Source organism: Chrysemys picta, unplaced genomic scaffold (assembly GCF_011386835.1).
Source record: "Chrysemys picta bellii isolate R12L10 unplaced genomic scaffold, ASM1138683v2 scaf1147, whole genome shotgun sequence".
Classification (NCBI taxonomy): domain Eukaryota; kingdom Metazoa; phylum Chordata; order Testudines; family Emydidae; genus Chrysemys; species Chrysemys picta.
The window spans coordinates 10,001-15,000 of NW_027053854.1; the positions used below are offsets into that span (position 1 = coordinate 10,001).

General features: G+C 71.6%; 1 non-coding gene across 1 annotated transcript; it reads right to left on the bottom strand.

Moving 5' to 3' along the window:
- Positions 1–1,872: 1,872 nt before the first annotated feature.
- On the bottom strand, positions 1,873–1,991 carry LOC135979696 (5S ribosomal RNA). Its single transcript, XR_010596954.1, has one exon. It is a non-coding gene; the product is annotated as a 5S ribosomal RNA (ribosomal RNA).
- Positions 1,992–5,000: the final 3,009 nt, after the last annotated feature.

Here is a 5,000-nt window from a genome sequence, read left to right on the forward strand (position 1 = left end):
AACAGTCGTCCGCCCCGGGCGCTCCAGGGGGAAAGCTTAATAGTCCTCCCCCGACAGTGTGTGTGTGTGTGTGTGGGAGGGAGGCTTAGCAGTCTTGCCCCGGGCGGTCCGGTGGGGGAGGCTTAGCAGTCGTCCCCAGGGCGGTCCGGGGGTGGGGGGGGGGGGGAGGCCTCACAGTCGTCCCTCGGAGAGCCGGGTCAGCGGCAGTGGTGGGTTTACGTCCAGCCTCCGGAGGGTGCGCGTCCTCGGAGGCGATGCAGGCGCCGCAGAGAGGCAGCCTCCGAGGCAGGGAGCGGAGCACCGAGGCTGGGGAGAGGGGAGCAGGAGCCGGGGGCTGGGGCTGGGGGTGGGGGGCGTTCAGGACAACCGGTCAAGCCCCGGGAAGCAGCTGTCAAATGTTCCAAGTCCCCACTCGGCCACCAGGTCCACCCCAGTCTAGCAATGGGGTTGACCTGGCTGACGGCCGGTTAGTATCAAGGTAAACTCACCGTCGTCCACAGGAGGGCAGCTCTCAGGCCGGCCGGCTGCGGCTGACTCTGGGGCGGCGCCCGGTCCCGGCAGCGAGGGGCGGGGGGCGCGGAGCGAGACGGGGCTAACCGGGGGGGGGCGCCTCCTGCGACTTTGGGGGCCGCGGGTCGTCAGTGGCGTGCAGGCCGGGCCTCTCCCGGGGGATTCGGGGGGGCGGTCCTGCGGGCCGGGCGCAGGGGGCTCGAGCGAGCCCGGGCCGGTCCGCCCCGGGGCCGGGGTCTCCGCCTGCGGCTCAGGGGGGCGCGGGTCGTCGGGGGAGGAAGCCCGGGGGAGCCGCACACCGGCCCGCCAGGCCAGGCCTGGCCTGGATGGCCGCGGGGGGATTCGGGGCGGTCCCGCGGGCCGGGGGCCGGGCGCAGGGGAGGCGGGGGGGCCGAGCGAGTCCGTCCCGGGCCCGGGGCCTCCCCCTGCGGCTTTGGGGTCCGTGGGTCCCCGCTGGAGGAAGCCACTGGGAGCTGGACACCCGCCGTCCGTCCCGCCAGGCCAGGCCTGGCCTGGGTGGCCGCGGGGGGATTCGGGGCGGTCCCGCGGGCCGGGGGCCGGGCGCAGGGGAGGCGGGGGGGCCGAGCGAGTCGGGCCCGGGCCCGGGGCCTCCCCCTGCGGCTTTGGGGTCCGTGGGTCCCCGCTGGAGGAAGCCGCTGGGCGCTGGACACCCGCCGTCCGTCCCGCCTGGCCAGGCCTGGCCTGGGTGGCCGCGGGGGGATTCGGGGCGGTCCCGCGGGCCGGGGGCCGGGCGCAGGGGAGGCGGGGGGGCCGAGCGAGTCGGGCCCGGGCCCGGGGCCTCCCCCTGCGGCTTTGGGGTCCGTGGGTCCCCGCTGGAGGAAGCCGCTGGGCGCTGGACACCCGCCGTCCGTCCCGCCTGGCCAGGCCTGGCCTGGGTGGCCGCGGGGGGATTCGGGGCGGTCCCGCGGGCCGGCGGCCGGGCGCAGGGGGTCCGAGCGAGTCCGTCCCGGGCCCGGGGCCTCCCCCTGCGGCTTTGGGGTCCGTGGGTCCCCGCTGGAGGAAGCCGCTGGGCGCTGGACACCCGCCGTCCGTCCCGCCTGGCCAGGCCTGGCCTGGGTGGCCGCGGGGGGGGATTCGGGGCGGACCTGCGGGCCGGCGGCCGGGAGGGTCCGGGCCAGTCCGCCCCATGCCCGGGGTCTCCCCCAGCGGCTTCGGTGGCCCCGGGGGGGGTCCTCCGCGGAGGAAGCCGGGTGGGTGGGGAGCCGGACCCCAGGCGCCCAGACCCGTGACCTGCGGCCGCGACCTCCGACTCGGCAGGAGCGACGAGGGGCTTTCCGGCCCGTCCCCCCCTCTCCTTCCCCCCCAGAAAAGGAGAGAGAGCTGACTCGGACCGGGAAAAGCTGCCTACGGCACCTGGGATTCCCAGGCGGTCACCCATCCAAGTACTAGCCAGGCCCGGGACGGTTTACCTTCCGAGATCGGACGGGATCGGGGGCGTTCGGTCCGGTATGGCCGTAGGCACCCGGCCCCGCGCCTCCTCGCCCGCTTTCCCCTGCCGACGCCCGGGCCTGCCGCACGGTGAGCCCCGGTCGGACTGCCCCCCCCCCTGCGGCAGGGCCCCCGTCTCTCGCGGGCCCGGTCCTTTTTTCCTTTTCGAGCTCCGGGGCCCGGGCTGGCCGCCAGAGCCCCTCCGCCCGCCCTCCCCGGCGTCGGGGAAAATACTGTCCCGGACTTCCAGTGCGCCCGATCCTGTCAGCCGGGGGGTGGGGAGGGGCAGTCCCTCGCTGCGGCCGGGGAGGGTGAGCCCAGGGCGGCTTGCCTGCCGTGCGAGGCCCCTCTCGGCCACCAGGTCAACCCCGAGTCGAAAGGGCTGAAAAATTTTCAGAGTCCCCTCCCGGGCACCAGGTCAACCCGTGGAATCGGACGGGTTCACCTGCTGGCCGGTTCGCTTCCCGGGCACCAGGTCAACCCGTGGAATCGAAAGGGTTCACCTGCTGGCCGGTTTGCTTTCCGGCCACCAGGTCAACCCCTAGGGGTTTTAACGGGGGCACGCCCGGTGGCCTCTTTCCCGTCCGGTCACCAGGTCAACCCGGATCTCCCTCCTTCCCTGGGCGTCCCCTCCTCGGAGGCGTCAGGTTCCATTCCCCCCCCCCCCCCCAGACTTCCAGGGGCCCGATCCAGTCGGCCGGGAGGCAGTCCCTCGCTGCGGCCGGGGAGGGTGAGCCCAGGGCGGCCTGGTCCATGTCTCTAGTGGGCCCGATCCTTTTTTTTTTTTTCGAGCTCCGGGGCCAGGCCCGCCCGGGCAGCCCTCCTCGGAGGCGTGGGGCGATTTCCCCCCGCCCCCAGACTTCCAGGGGCCCGATCCTGTCGGCCGGGAGGCAGTCCCTCGCTGCGGCCGGGGAGGGTCAGCCCAGGGCGGCTTGCCTGCCGTGCGAGTCCCCTCTCGGCCACCAGGTCAACCCCGAGTCGAAAGGGCTGAAAAATTTTCTGAGTCCCCTCCCGGGCACCAGGTCAACCCGTGGAATCGAACGGGTTCACCTGCTGGCCGGTTCGCTTTCCGGCCACCAGGTCAACCCGTGGAATCGAAAGGGTTCACCTGCTGGCCGGTTCGCTTTCCGGCCACCAGGTCAACCCCTAGGTTTTAAGGGGGGGGGACGCCCGGTGGCCTCTTTCCCGTCCGGTCACCAGGTCAACCCGGATCTCCCTCCTTCCCTGGGCGCCCCCTCCTCGGAGGCGTCAGGTTCCATTCTTTTTTCCAGACTTCCAGGGGCCCGATCCAGTCGGCCGGGTGGCAGTCCCTCGCTGCGGCCGGGGAGGGTGAGCCCAGGGCGGCTTGCCTGCCGTGCGAGTCCCCTCTCGGCCACCAGGTCAACCCCGAGTCGAAAGGGCTGAAAAATTTTCAGAGTCCCCTCCCGGGCACCAGGTCAACCCGTGGAATCGAACGGGTTCACCTGCTGGCCGGTTCGCTTCCCGGGCACCAGGTCAACCCGTGGAATCGAAAGGGTTCACCTGCTGGCCGGTTCGCTTTCCGGCCACCAGGTCAACCCCTAGGTTTTAAGGGGGGGGACGCCCGGTGGCCTCTTTCCCGTCCGGTCACCAGGTCAACCCGGATCTCCCTCCTTCCCTGGGCGCCCCCTCCTCGGAGGCGTCAGGTTCCAGTCTTTTTTCCAGACTTCCAGGGGCCCGATCCAGTCGGCCGGGAGGCAGTCCCTCGCTGCGGCCGGGGAGGGTGAGCCCAGGGCGGCCTGGTCCATGTCTCTAGTGGGCCCGATCCTTTTTTTTTTTTTCGAGCTCCGGGGCCAGGCCCGCCCGGGCAGCCCTCCTCGGAGGCGTGGGGCGATTTCCCCCCGCCCCCAGACTTCCAGGGGCCCGATCCTGTCGGCCGGGAGGCAGTCCCTCGCTGCGGCCGGGGAGGGTCAGCCCAGGGCGGCTTGCCTGCCGTGCGAGTCCCCTCTCGGCCACCAGGTCAACCCCGAGTCGAAAGGGCTGAAAAATTTTCAGAGTCCCCTCCCGGGCACCAGGTCAACCCGTGGAATCGAACGGGTTCACCTGCTGGCCGGTTCGCTTTCCGGCCACCAGGTCAACCCGTGGAATCGAAAGGGTTCACCTGCTGGCCGGTTCGCTTTCCGGCCACCAGGTCAACCCCTAGGTTTTAAGGGGGGGGGACGCCCGGTGGCCTCTTTCCCGTCCGGTCACCAGGTCAACCCGGATCTCCCTCCTTCCCTGGGCGCCCCCTCCTCGGAGGCGTCAGGTTCCATTCTTTTTTCCAGACTTCCAGGGGCCCGATCCAGTCGGCCGGGTGGCAGTCCCTCGCTGCGGCCGGGGAGGGTGAGCCCAGGGCGGCTTGCCTGCCGTGCGAGTCCCCTCTCGGCCACCAGGTCAACCCCGAGTCGAAAGGGCTGAAAAATTTTCAGAGTCCCCTCCCGGGCACCAGGTCAACCCGTGGAATCGAACGGGTTCACCTGCTGGCCGGTTCGCTTCCCGGGCACCAGGTCAACCCGTGGAATCGAAAGGGTTCACCTGCTGGCCGGTTCGCTTTCCGGCCACCAGGTCAACCCCTAGGTTTTAAGGGGGGGGACGCCCGGTGGCCTCTTTCCCGTCCGGTCACCAGGTCAACCCGGATCTCCCTCCTTCCCTGGGCGCCCCCTCCTCGGAGGCGTCAGGTTCCAGTCTTTTTTCCAGACTTCCAGGGGCCCGATCCAGTCGGCCGGGAGGCAGTCCCTCGCTGCGGCCGGGGAGGGTGAGCCCAGGGCGGCCTGGTCCATGTCTCTAGTGGGCCCGATCCTTTTTTTTTTTTTCGAGCTCCGGGGCCAGGCCCGCCCGGGCAGCCCTCCTCGGAGGCGTGGGGCGATTTCCCCCCCCCCCAGACTTCCAGGGGCCCGATCCTGTCGGCCGGGAGGCAGTCCCTCGCTGCGGCCGGGGAGGGTCAGCCCAGGGCGGCTTGCCTGCCGTGCGAGTCCCCTCTCGGCCACCAGGTCAACCCCGAGTCGAAAGGGCTGAAAAATTTTCAGAGTCCCCTCCCGGGCACC